The 12,951-nt window shown below is 36.7% G+C and overlaps 1 protein-coding gene across 1 annotated transcript in view; it reads left to right on the top strand.

Annotated features, from left to right (window-relative positions):
* LOC148945667 (adenylate cyclase type 7-like) overlaps positions 1–12,951 on the top strand; it is a 108,127-nt gene that overhangs the window by 19,805 nt on the left and 75,371 nt on the right. The gene's annotated exons all lie outside the window — the stretch shown is intronic.

Raw genomic sequence — 12,951 nt, 5'->3', positions numbered from 1 at the left:
GTTTCGCTCAGGGTTGCCAGCTAGACATATTTTTTGGCCAAAGGACATATTCCAATGTGTCAGGACACAATGACACAATAGGGCGAATAAAGGACATATTTTAGAAATTTAGGACATAAAAGGGGCATATTTTGCAAATTTATGACATAAAACAAAATATTTCTCAAATGGATGTGTAGTTTTGGCATTTTTGAAAAAAAAATGTCACCAGCGCAAAAGTAGTGCAGAAACTACTTATCTAGCACCACATCTACTTAAATACTTACTTTCTACTACTTTTTCAAATTTTATACTGTATTTTTTGGAATTTCTCGCTCTCTCCCGAAGACCACTATCTGTAAATATTCTTGAAACTCTTTGCAAGTTTATATTTTTTCATCTATAAACGATTTTATTTCCCATTTCTTGTGCGCTTCAGTCAAGATAAAAGGCAAGCAGGCCTCTTTTTCGTTAACACTCGCTTCCGGCTTCTGATACTCAGGCAAAAACGTCTATCTATTCACAAAAGTTAACAAAATGAACATTTTGGATTTTTGATGGTCTGGAATCCAAACAAGAGTTAACCACTCAGGATGAATTCCGTTAGCTTGAAAATTTTAAGCAAAGAGCGATATGGCCACAATGTATTATTTTTTTCTGACGAAGGTACTACGCATAGAATGAGTTGTCGTAAAAACCCAAAACTGAGCTCATTCAATAGGAAATTGAAAGTTCTAGTGCCTATTTTAAGAATCAAAAGTGATTGGAGGGCAACCAGCGCCCCTCGACCATTATTTCCCCAAGTATATTGAATCAGAATTTGGATATGACCATTTTTTTCAACATAGTTGAAAGGCCCAGTAGCCCCCCAGGGCATCCAAGGCAAGGCCTATGAGTTGAACTAGTTGCCCATTGTCAACATAAAAGGTTTTTATGGAAGGGGTGGTCGTACAAACTTCAGAGGAGGATCATTGGATTGGAAATCAGAAGTTCTAGTTCCCTTTTCAGGAGTGACAAGTGATCGGAGGGCAACTAGCCACCCCTCTCATCCTTTTTTCCTCAAATGCATCCGATAGAAATTTTGAGATAGCCATTTTGCTAAAACAAAAGTCCAAATATCATATAGCAGGGCCTTTGGGGTTAACACAACCCCCAAGAGCCTGTGGATATGGGTTATAAGTTAAACCTGGGGGCATAGAAGGTTTTTTATGGAAGTGGTGGTCGTGCAAACTTTATAAAAGGCTCTTTGATTTGAAACTGAAAGTTCTAGTTCTCTTTTAAGAATCAAAAGTGAGAAGAGGGTGACTAGTTTCCTCCCCCCCTCCCAAAGCCCTCTTTTCTCAAAACGCCCCTCATCAAAATTGTGAGATAGCAGTGTTGTTTAAAATAGTCCAAAGAACATGTAAAACACAAAACGACCGGAAATCATAGGCAGCGTCACTGCCGAAGTAAAGAGCGATGTGGGAACAATGTATTACTTATTATTGTTTTTTTCTGACCAAACCACTTCGTATAGAAAGAGTTGTAGAAATTTTGAAAAGAGCTCATTTGATTTGGAATTGAAAGTTCTAGTGCTCTTCTAAAGAGTCAAAAGTAATTGATATGACCATTGGATATGATCATTTTGTTAAACATAGTTAAGAGGTCCTGTAATTATGTTTTTGAGGGTGAACCCCCCCCCCCCCCGAAAAAAAGCCCCCAGGGCAAGGCCTATGAGCTGAACTAGTTGCCCATCGTTAACATAAAAGGTATTTATGGAAGGGGTGGTCGTAGAAAACTTCAGAGGGGGCTCATTGGATTGGAAATCAGAAGTTCTTGTGCCCTTTTTAGGCGTGACAAGTGATTTGAGGACAATTAGCCACCCCCTCTCGTCCTATTTTCCCCAAATCCATCCGATAGAAATTTTGAGATAGGCATTTTGCTAAAAAAAAGAAAAGAAAAGGGTTATAAGTTATGCCTCGGGGGCATAGAAGGTTTTTCAAAGAACATGTAAAACACTAAACGACCGGTAATCATAGGCAGTGTAGTAGCACCGCCGAAGTAAAGAGCGATGTGGGAACAATGTATTACTTGTTGTTTTTTTTTTTCCTGACCAAAGCACTTCCTATAAAAAGAGTTATCGTAGAAATTTCGAAAAGAGCTCATTTGATTGTGAATTGAAAGTTCTAGTGCTCTTTTAAAGAATCAAAAGTAATTGATATATGGTGTTCTGGAACGTCACTTTACTTCTGGATTGTATCTAAGACATACGTAAGAAGGATTCTGATTGGCAAAAAGCTACGAAAAAAGTGAAAATCCTAACATTCATTCCGACCATACCCGTCAAGAAGGAATTCTCCTTGAAAGATAAGCCTTAAGATCCCACAAGTAGTTTTTTACTGTTTATGTGTTTTGTGAATTTAGTGCTTTCACAGCAATTCATTCTGTATATATAAGTTAAATTATTTTTTTTCGTTTTCATAACTTTTTATGTTGAAAGAGCTTTTTAAAGTGTCATTTGGTCAATAGCACAAGTCTTAAAAAAAAAGAGTTTTTGAGATTTGAAGATGGACATGTTATGGACACATTATAGACAAAATATGGACGTAATTTGGCGGAAAATAACACATTTTTGAATGCTCAGTGGACATATTCATGGACCAGAAAGTTGGCAACCCTGAAAGTTGGCTCAGTCTGATGTTTCTCATCATCAGGAACTTTGTCAGACTGTTGGACCATCGCTTCCTCGGTTGACTGCAAGGACGATTCCAGCTAGCTTTGGTAAGATCAATGTCATGTATCGACTTTGCTGGCAGATGTCGATGGATTCGCAGCAGGGGTCCAAACCATCATAAGTTACGCTGGGTTGCGCGAATCCTATCTCGATATTTAGAGCATTAAGTAAGGTTTTAGAGTGCCTTTTTTCCCCTGAGTTGGCTGCAAAGTGCCAACTAGATAATCGCAAAAAAGGGGCCTGGTCTGATCTTGGTTTTAAAGTTTTGTCCCAGAGATAGGTCTTTGTGTTAAAAGATTAAAGATTTTGTTGTGGGAGGGGTTCCCAAAAAACGACAAAAAATACATTTCTTTTCTGGTACTCTGGGTACACTATAAACCAGGAATCTAGTATTTCTCTTACAAAAAAACCGTCTGAAAACACTGTTTGAATCAATTTAGTGCATGCTAAACACAATTCAGATATGGGAAGAAAAGCATAAGTTACACTTTGCTCTTTAAAAGAGTGAAGCGCTCGTCTTAAGAAATCCAAGGATATGGATAATACCTCTTACTTTAAAAATGTCTGGTCATCCGACATCACTAATAAACGGGGTTAAACATCCGGGAATTATTAATGAGCATCTTCAGAGCTGGAAAAGACGCTCTGAAAAGAAGGGGTGGAGAGTAGTAAGTTATATAAAGTTTTCAGGGGTACATGAAAATATACATTGAAATTGCTGTTGTTTTCAGGGGTACATGAAAATATACATTGAAATTGCTGTTGTTTTCAGGGATACATGAAAATATACATTGGAATTGCGCAAGAAAAACCCATGGTTGTCTCATTAAACTTACACGTGAACATTCTAAAAGTTGGCAAGGTTTTTGTTTTTGATAACAATGGCACAATGAATGTACCGTTTGACGTAGACATTTTTTAAGAGCCAATCAGAGACATTAGAGGTTGTTCAATATACGATAACTTGATTTGTGGTTGGGATTTGAATAAAAGGAATGGTTTTCACTACAATTCATATTAGTAAGAGAATTGAATTCAGAGAGAATAGTCTATTTGAGAGGATATTAGTGGAGAAAAAATGAGTGGTGCATTTACATTATTGGAGATTAATGATGGAGCCGACAGCAGCAGCAACGATATACGAGTACCCAATGTGGCTGTGGAAAAAACCGCTGGCTGTAGACTATGCCTTGAATGGGACAGTATGTATGCTAGATACGTGATATCATTAAGCAAGTTTAAGCAGGAGGAGCAACTAAGTTTTGCTGGAAAGGTGAATATTCTCCATATAGATAAACATCGGTCAGCATTAGATGTCCTATCGAAATATATTGATGAGAATACAATACGTCAGTGAATACTATTATTGTAATTATGTTCAATAAAATTGTTCATAAATCAAAGGTATTTTTCTTTATACAGTAGATTGGCGTATATTTTTTGGAATACAACAAAATCTGGTTAGTCTGAAGTTTGGTGTGAGAGTGTTAGGACTAAAAAAAAAAAATGGATAGATTCGAGAAAGAGAGAATAATGGTGAAACTAGTGCTTATGGAAAAACATTTTATTCTATATTATGATTTTCTAGAGTTGTCTATTCAAAGAAAGATATTGTCCCGGGGAACGCTTGTCGATATAATGAACTATGACTCTCCACCATTAGACTATTGTATGAAGCTTTTACATCGTGGTCCAAATGCATTTACACAATTTATTGATATATTGATCACGACACGACAAAATGATATTGTGCATATGCTTTTAAACATTAGTTTAGAAATTTAGGACTTTTTTCATGAGAAAGATGGTGCTCAAGGATGATTTACTCCTCTCTCTCTATCTCAGACAATTTTGTTGTTGCTAGCTGAGTTTCATTGTGGCAGTGAGAGTGTCAACACATGAAAAAATGTTCCATACATGTCCCCTATGTATGTACACACTAGGCAGCTGGTCATCATGTGAGAATTGCACAATGATTGATGTGTATGATGAAAAGTGTAGATTATGCAACCCATGCAAATTGCTTAGAGGATATGCTATAAAAATTAAAGGTTGTAATTACTGTCTTGAAGAGGTGTGCGAGTCTCATCCTAGAGATCAGTTATGCTCCAATCTCTACTACGATTAATTTAATCAGTGGTTAAATACACATCCAGCTATGATTGGAAAGAATCCTAACCGTGATTTTAGTTTATTGCTACGAGATTGGTATCGTCGTGGTTTTAGATTGTTCTGGGAGGAGGAGCCGGGTCAGTGATTCAACTGTTGGAACAGCAAAATAATATGGCTTCTATGTCATTGCTGTGAAGACAATGGGTCTTATGATTATAAGCCCACTGATTTTTATTTGGCTGTGACGGAATGTGATTCGACACTTGAGGACACTTTTTGTGAAATTGCTTCAAATAAGCAAATTGAAACATGTGAATTCTATAGAATGAATGAGAATAGTATCATTGACTATACAAAGAGATATGACAAGAGTGAAGTCACACTCTATTGTAGAAAATGTGACCCTGACATTGCAGTACATCAGGATCAGTACACTGTGAATTCAGATAATCTACCTGCACTAGTTGTTGTCGACATATACCTACACCTAGTAGAAGATGAAATCTAAAGAGTAGAAAAGTCGTTTTATTATGTATATAAATTTTTATCATTTGTTAATAAACAATTTCACATACATTTTTTGAATATTGTATTCGTAGGGTACTAAAATAATTATGAAATTCACTTGTAAGTATATTCTACCCTAGAAGTCGTACAATCGAGGTAAGTCAACGTACATGTTGAGAAACTGCTTGTAGGTAAAGCCACTAAATCTGAACAGTAAAAAGAGTAACGCATGGAATCCAGGTGTCTTACTCGTTAAATCTTGTACTCTTCGTTGATTTTGAATAATGGTTTTCCCACTGCTTTCAATAAAGTTGCTGATGTATAGCGTGTAGAATTTATACGATAGACCAAGAGGATCAAAAAATTCAATATTCTTCGCTGTTTGAAAGATGCATAGCCAATAACCGGTCTTCAAAGTCGATGGAAAGCTATTAACAATGATTAAGGTATTGTTAACACTTTGAATTTTTTCAATGAAGTCCGAAGGTATGCAATAGGACTTGTACTGCGACATGTATGGATCCATACTAAATACGTTGATTATTTGGTTTGTGTTCATGGTGCTAGTTCTAGTAGAACACTGCCGTCGGGTGTGATTTCCCAATAGGTTTCAAATTGCCTCAGTGAAATTAGCATGATACTCTCAGTCAAATCATCGGCAAATGTGCACTCTAAATGTACAGTCCCTGTTCGTACTATGATCATATCCTGAGTCCCCGACAAGTTCAAAACAATTATCCCATGATTTTTTGAAAACATTGAATTGGTTATTCCATTTTCAAATAGTTGAGATTCATGATCTAGGGATTGCATGGTCAACTCGTATAGAGTTATATAGGATTTTTTGTCAAAAGATAGAGTGTACAGTGGAATACCATTCACTTTGCACACAAGGCTAGATAGACTGAAAAAATTAAAATCATGGGGGGATTCAGTCCAGGATCCAACGGCACTGCCATTCTTTACAGAAGCGGAGGCCACTTTTGATGGGATTTTTCCATTTATAAACGATGAATTGCTATAGCTACGAGAGCCGGTGGCAATGTGACGTTGATTGGTGATCGTATGGGGGACAAGAAGTTTAATGTTGTTACCATTGGCTCTTAGCTTTTCCACTGCCAATGCAACAGAGCTCATAACCTGTTGTTTTCAGACGTGGAGAATTGCCGATGTGATAATGACATTTGCATCGGGTGCTGCAGGAAGTGTTTTTTCTCAAAATGAAATTTGATGGGGCCATTTTTAACTTTTTGTCAATCTTGACATTGGGGGGTAGCAATTGGGATATGTTGAATATCTCATGATTTAATTTTCCAACCAGATGATACTCCTGGGTCACTGCAGTAGTCAACTCACCGTCAGTTTCAACACCTGATCAATATTCACAGCCCAATGATTGTCCTCTCAACTCCTTGAATGCCTTAGGTGTCATCATGATAAATTGTATCGAGCTTGCATAGTTGGATAAATTATTGCTAGTGCTCACCAAAGTACCATTAATAAATACATTAATTTGTTTGAATAGGTTGTGTAGAATACAGTTTTCACAGGAGAGACCATCGCCAGCATTTGGAGTTGTATTATCTGACTTTTACTTCACCGCAACATTTAAATCAATAAATGGTGATGACGAATCAATGAAAAAGTCTTCATTGGAAAATATTTGAAAGTGTGTATTTTCCGAGAGGGGCTGTTGGGGGTGAAATTGTTCATAGTAGCCATACTTGACACTGACATCAACATTTTCAGCATTGATGAGATTCAATTAGGAACTAATTGATGGATATGATTCCTTGTGGGGGAAATAAGTCATCTTAAGAGAAGAAATCCTTCTTTGATCTAACAATCTTTTTCTTTTTCTTCTTCTGCTTATTGGTCTTCCGTGTTTTATTCCTCAAAGTCCTTGTTGATGTCCTTCACTTCCCGCCTAGGTGGAGACTGATTAGTGAATGAGGTGCACGCATCATTATCAATCCCTCCCCATTTTGTCTAGATTTTAGATGCTCACCAACGGCTCTAGCTGAAGATATAATATTTTCCTTAACACTCTCCTTGAAATTCTTACCCGACCCCCAGTCCTGTAGTGTGGAGGGAGCGCAATTCGATAAAGCAGGCAATAGCTATTGCCTAGTAAGGCAAAATACAGTACAATACAGCCTAGCAAACCCGAAACCAAGACCGTAACAAAGTATTTTAGTACAATTATTGCAGTATTCAAATCAATTGTCTATTCAACGTGAACTTAGAGAATCAACATAAAACTTAATATCAGAGGGGACAAATAGAATTCTTCCATTGTTAATTTTAGGGGATCGTTCTATCGCCAACAATGGGTCGAAAATGACATGTAATCACTGCTAAGCCTTTTGTTATTGCTAGAGGATCGCCCAATTCACTTCTTAGTGTTAACTGACAGAGTTCCAAATACGAAGTGTTTACAGGAACATACTGAAGATGCTTTATATTGTAGTGATGAACAAGTTCATGAGATGTTTTTCGTTCAAGAAAACGCAGGAGGGAGACATTTGAATTACCGACTCTCGATGTTTCCACAAAGGATGCATAGAGAAATATGCAAGAGTCCGAGGTGAAACCAGGTGGATAATCAGCAAAAATAACTTGATCCATCCCGTAAACAGTGCCAGCGTTTCCCCCATTGATCATATTCTGTTTAAAGCCAAGAACGTCTCTCAGATTATAATTGAGAATAATTATTTCAGTGTCAACAGGTGAGGTAATGTAAATCCTATCGTGTTCCAATGAATAATTAAAATGGAATGTACCCTTCCTACGATATGAGATTTTTCTATTGATTGTACGACACAAATCTGTCGTATTATCATATTCAATATATTTCAATTTAGCATGTGGATATTCGCTAGATTTAAGCGCTTCAACCCATTCATAGTCGACAAAGAGTGTCCAATCGGATTGTATAACTTTTATAGCATACACACGATCCTTTCTCAGGATGTCATAGGTATTTTTGAGAATACAGTCGAAAAGAGCCACTTCATACGCACCGTCAAATTTGATGGTGGGGAAGATTTTTGTCCAAAAATCACTTGTCGTATTCAAATTGTTGTAGAGAGGATTGGAAAGGTAGGACATAAAAGTTACATAGAAATCATTGGGCATTGTCAATATCTTCAAAACCGATCCAAGAATCAAAATCAGAGTTGTATCCTAGCCACCAAACAAGTAACTGTTTCTTACCCCTGCGAGTACGAGTCTTTAATATCTTTTCAATTTGATAGATTTAACTATTATTTTTGACTTTTTGTAGTTCATAGTCATAAAAGCCGCCGAGAATCTCTTCATCTTTGGTATCACGCAGATACCAAATACCGCGATAAGTTATGGGTTTAGTGTCTAGGATTTTTGCCACTTTAAAAAGTTATGTGGACCACAAGTAATTCCCCTTTTCAAAAACATTAGTTGTTCTATTAATTTGAACAGTATCACCAACATTGAATTTAGTTTTCTTCTTCTTGACATTGATTCATTGGAATACTGTTTAAGAAAGGTGTCAATTGTATCATGCTCAGAATGATGAAGTTTCTTTGGGGTTGAGTTGGCTAGTGATCGATGAGGTCATTTATTATAGATCAACATAATTTTATCTAGATCTTGAAGAAAAGCCGGTGTATTTTTCAATGTTCAATATCTTGAAATTAAAAGTCGAATAGTTCTTATCAATCCTAGGCCAATGCAGCCCTTATAGGACTATGCCTATGATAGAGCAGTGCACTATATTTCACTAGTACTTTTGCAACATGGGGATTAACAAATTCACTACCACGATCAGTTTGAATTTTTTTTATATGAATCCTGTTCGAGAATACTTTCAATGGCCTTAGCAACTTCAATGCCTCTCTTTGATCGCAATGGAATTGCATATGCAAAACGAATATAAACACTGATTGCGAGTAGAATGAACTTGTACGGAGTATTGTGACGTTGTTCAATCTCACATAGTGTCAGGAGATATGCTTGCATTATATGCAAAGAGTAAAAGGCTTTAGTTTTTCGATATTGATTAGCACGAAGTCTATGATTTCTATGCAGAGTGTAACTTGATTCATTTTGTAGATAGTCTTGTACACTTTTAGTGTGAACACCAGTGACTTTGGAAAGAGTGGTGGGGGAACTTAAACTCCCCGCCTCACCAATATTTTCATAAACACCTTTCAGAACTTCAACCATTTTGAACGTAAACACGTTGTGTAACGTCCGCTACCCTTTTGTATACTAGCTGTGGTTGGTGACATGATACGTTTTCGTTTTTTCCTCGCCACCATTGTCAAGTTTTTTCCACTAGGCGTGCTAGTATTTTCCAAGATTTATTTAAAATCTTCTTCTTCTTCTTCTTCTTCATGTTTATGTTTTAATGGTGTTGTTGTTGATGCATGTTCATTTAATTTTCTTAGAATTTGTCTATTGCTAATAAGACTTCTGGGGAAGTTTAATGTATTTAGAAAGTTGTATAGATGAGCGTCAAATGATAATAGTCCTTTACGATTTGTAACCATGTCATAGATTAAATCAAGTAGATTATAGCTCTTGCCCTGAATTATAATCCCTTTACCATTGCTTTCAAAATGAATATGATCTTGACCACTTTCCAAGAGATAGGCTAGGAGTCGTTTACTTTGTTCAAGATATGAGTGGGGGATTAGATTTCAAATTTTAAATACAATCAAATCCAATTCCTCCTTCTTTAATGGTGTTCCAGCAGCAGAATCCTGAGGAGATGATTATTTTTTGTGATCAGTACCAGCAGTGGCCTTCACACGATAGGCCTTATGTTTGTCCACTCGGCGAAGTGCATCTCAAAGTAAAAGCAGTTTTTTATCATCCTCAATATTCTCATTGTCAAGGTATTTACTCAGACTGTTCTAAAAGTGTTCCAAGGTTTAAGGAGTGAGTTCTATTGGAGTCAATGTATAGGACTTGCCAATGTCTGTCTAGACAAAACTATTTTCAAGTCCTGCAATTATTGGCAGTAAAAGCGTGAAAAAGCTACCGCCCCCCTGAAAAAGTCGTTTCTTTATAAAATTCTTTCCTTTCTTTTTAGAGGCCAATGTACGTACAATGGAACGATTTTGCTTTGCCGGTTACTTAGCTTCTTCTGGCAGTTGAACATTACCCTCGGTCAAATTTAAACAAAGTTCAGATATTACATTATTGAAATCATTGTCAATACCATGTTTGAGTATGGCTTTCCTAAGCGAGGGTTTCGAAGTGCTTAGAACTTAAAACAGATGTATATTTTCATGTAGTTTCTTCAGTGTCATGATAGCAACTAATAGGTCTTTTTAGTGTTCACGGGGAGATATATAGTAATTTCATTGTCAAAAATATATGTGACTACACGCAGATCCTCGGGTGTATTTTGGTTAAGATCCAATAGGATATAGCCGTAGGATTTATTAGTTGCTCGATTGTATGCTGAGAACTGAACTTTGGGGGCACCTGGATAGATTTGTTTATTGAGAGTTATTAGCGAGCTAGAATCACGAACAACTCTGTAGATGATATAGTAGGTGCAGTTCAATGCAAGTGTTCGCATACATTTGCTCTGATGAAAGAGATTGTGTAGAACCAGAGTAACGGAAATCTGTTCCTGATGAGAGCGAACAGTGAACAGTTGTAGAATTTCCTGGGACCATTGTTCAATAGATTCAGCCAGATCGTCAATGATCAGCCAAGAGTTTGGTTCAATAATGGTGAAAACATCAAGCCCCGGTATGAATTGTATATGCACCAATCCCATCGTGGCAATTGCTTTTATTTTATCGTATGACTCCTGCCAAATACTGTAACAATAGTAAATTTTTTTCGGTTTCTCCAGAAACATTTTACTGCAATTTTTAATTATTTTAGTTAAGAGTGTAGTTTTGCCTGACGTTGACGGTCCACACAGAAACGATCTGAATGATGGTTTGAATTGATACATTTTCCCTTCAACAATTCACATAGACAATTAACTGTAGACCAAAATTGTCAAATGACTAAATAATTTCCCTACTACTACTACTACTACTACTACTACTACTTCTACTACTCTGTTCAAAAATAGTAATAATAATAAGAAGACGAATAAAGAATCATATTTTCTTTTATTATATGCATAAAAAGTAACAATACTTAAAAAAAATATTACATTGAACATGAAAGGACGTTAAACATGAAAAAATACACTTTTTTAATTTATATATAATAAAAAATACAACATTTACATAGGCACAGAGAAAAAACACTTAAATAGATACACTTTTTCTTTTTTTTTATTTATAGAAAAAATACAACATTTATTAGAATAAAGCACTTTTATTTACAACATTTTAAATTTTGGGATCCCTCCCCCCAGGAGGCGGCCTCTGCGGTGGCTGGGGGCCTGCTGCGGGGGGTCGGGAAGCGCCGGGGGCCGGGACGGGGGGGGCCCGCTATGGCGGCCCCGGGCCGGGGGGCATTAAATACTGGAAATTGATCTGCCTTGCACACACATACACACACATTGAAAATTGTTTATGATATAGAAAAAAAGAATTTAAAAAAACACCCAATTACCCAAAAAAATCCCTCCCACCCAATTTATACTTTTTTTTTAATGAATTTAAGTTAATTTTTCTAGACCGAGTTGTTTTGTGTACTCTACACAATAAACTAGGTCTGAAATTAAATAATGACCGTGTGGTAGTACCTTCACACCATCCTCAAGTACATAGGCTTTGTCCGATAAGGCAGACATGGCGTTTTTCTCAACTCTAACTGTGTAGTTTTTAAATTGTAAAGAGCGAATCGCCATGACTTTCGCTCTTGGCACTAAATTAAGTTCCACATAGTTTCTACACACACTCATGGTGAAATTATTTTTTACAAAGTGTGTAGGTACCCCCTTGCAAACTTGTTTGATATTCTTGCTGTGCGTTTCCACACAGTATACCTTCGGACCAGGAAACACAGCACTGGATATCACATCGCTACCCGTTTCAGATTTTAGCATTAACAATTGATTAGGGGCCTGGCGTATAAGTAGCTCTGGGTAGAGGGATTTGTCCCAATTAGTGTAGTCCATTCGTGAGCTAATGTACTAGCCATTTTCCAAATCATTCAATAGATTTTAAGTTTTGAATTTTAACAGGAGTGAATCAGTGTCCCCGTAATACACTTGAACTTGTCCCTCAATCGGCCACTGTAAATTGCATACATTATAACAAAATGACAACATGAGTTTCTTGGATATTTCAGTTATTGCACTTCCGCCTGCAATATTTTTATTTAATACAATGCTTCTTTTCTTGCGATGTAGGAGCACCCTATTAGAGTTTATGATTGTGAACGATGTGAAGTTTGGATCCGCAATGATTCGAGCACAATCTTTGGGATTGGTTACATTGTCACATCGATTTCTGTTTCGTACGCTCTCGCACATTTTACCGAAAGCTGAGTTCAAAATGAGTTTATATACTTTTTTTTCAACTTTCGTTTTCGCTTATGAACGCTTACTGACAAAGGTGTCAATAAACGTTTTCATGTAAGGCTTTTGATCAAATTGGAGAGCTCTATGAATCTTTGTGACTTTGAAACCATTGGTCACCATCCATTTCAATAGCACGTGATGAACAACGATATTC

This window comes from Artemia sp. Qi Xiang Cuo, chromosome 12 (assembly GCF_049724085.1).
Source record: "Artemia sp. Qi Xiang Cuo chromosome 12, ASM4972408v1, whole genome shotgun sequence".
NCBI classification, from domain to species: domain Eukaryota; kingdom Metazoa; phylum Arthropoda; class Branchiopoda; order Anostraca; family Artemiidae; genus Artemia; species Artemia sp. Qi Xiang Cuo.
The sequence above is the reverse complement of the archived record's forward strand: the minus strand, read 5'-3'. Positions and strand labels throughout refer to the sequence as shown.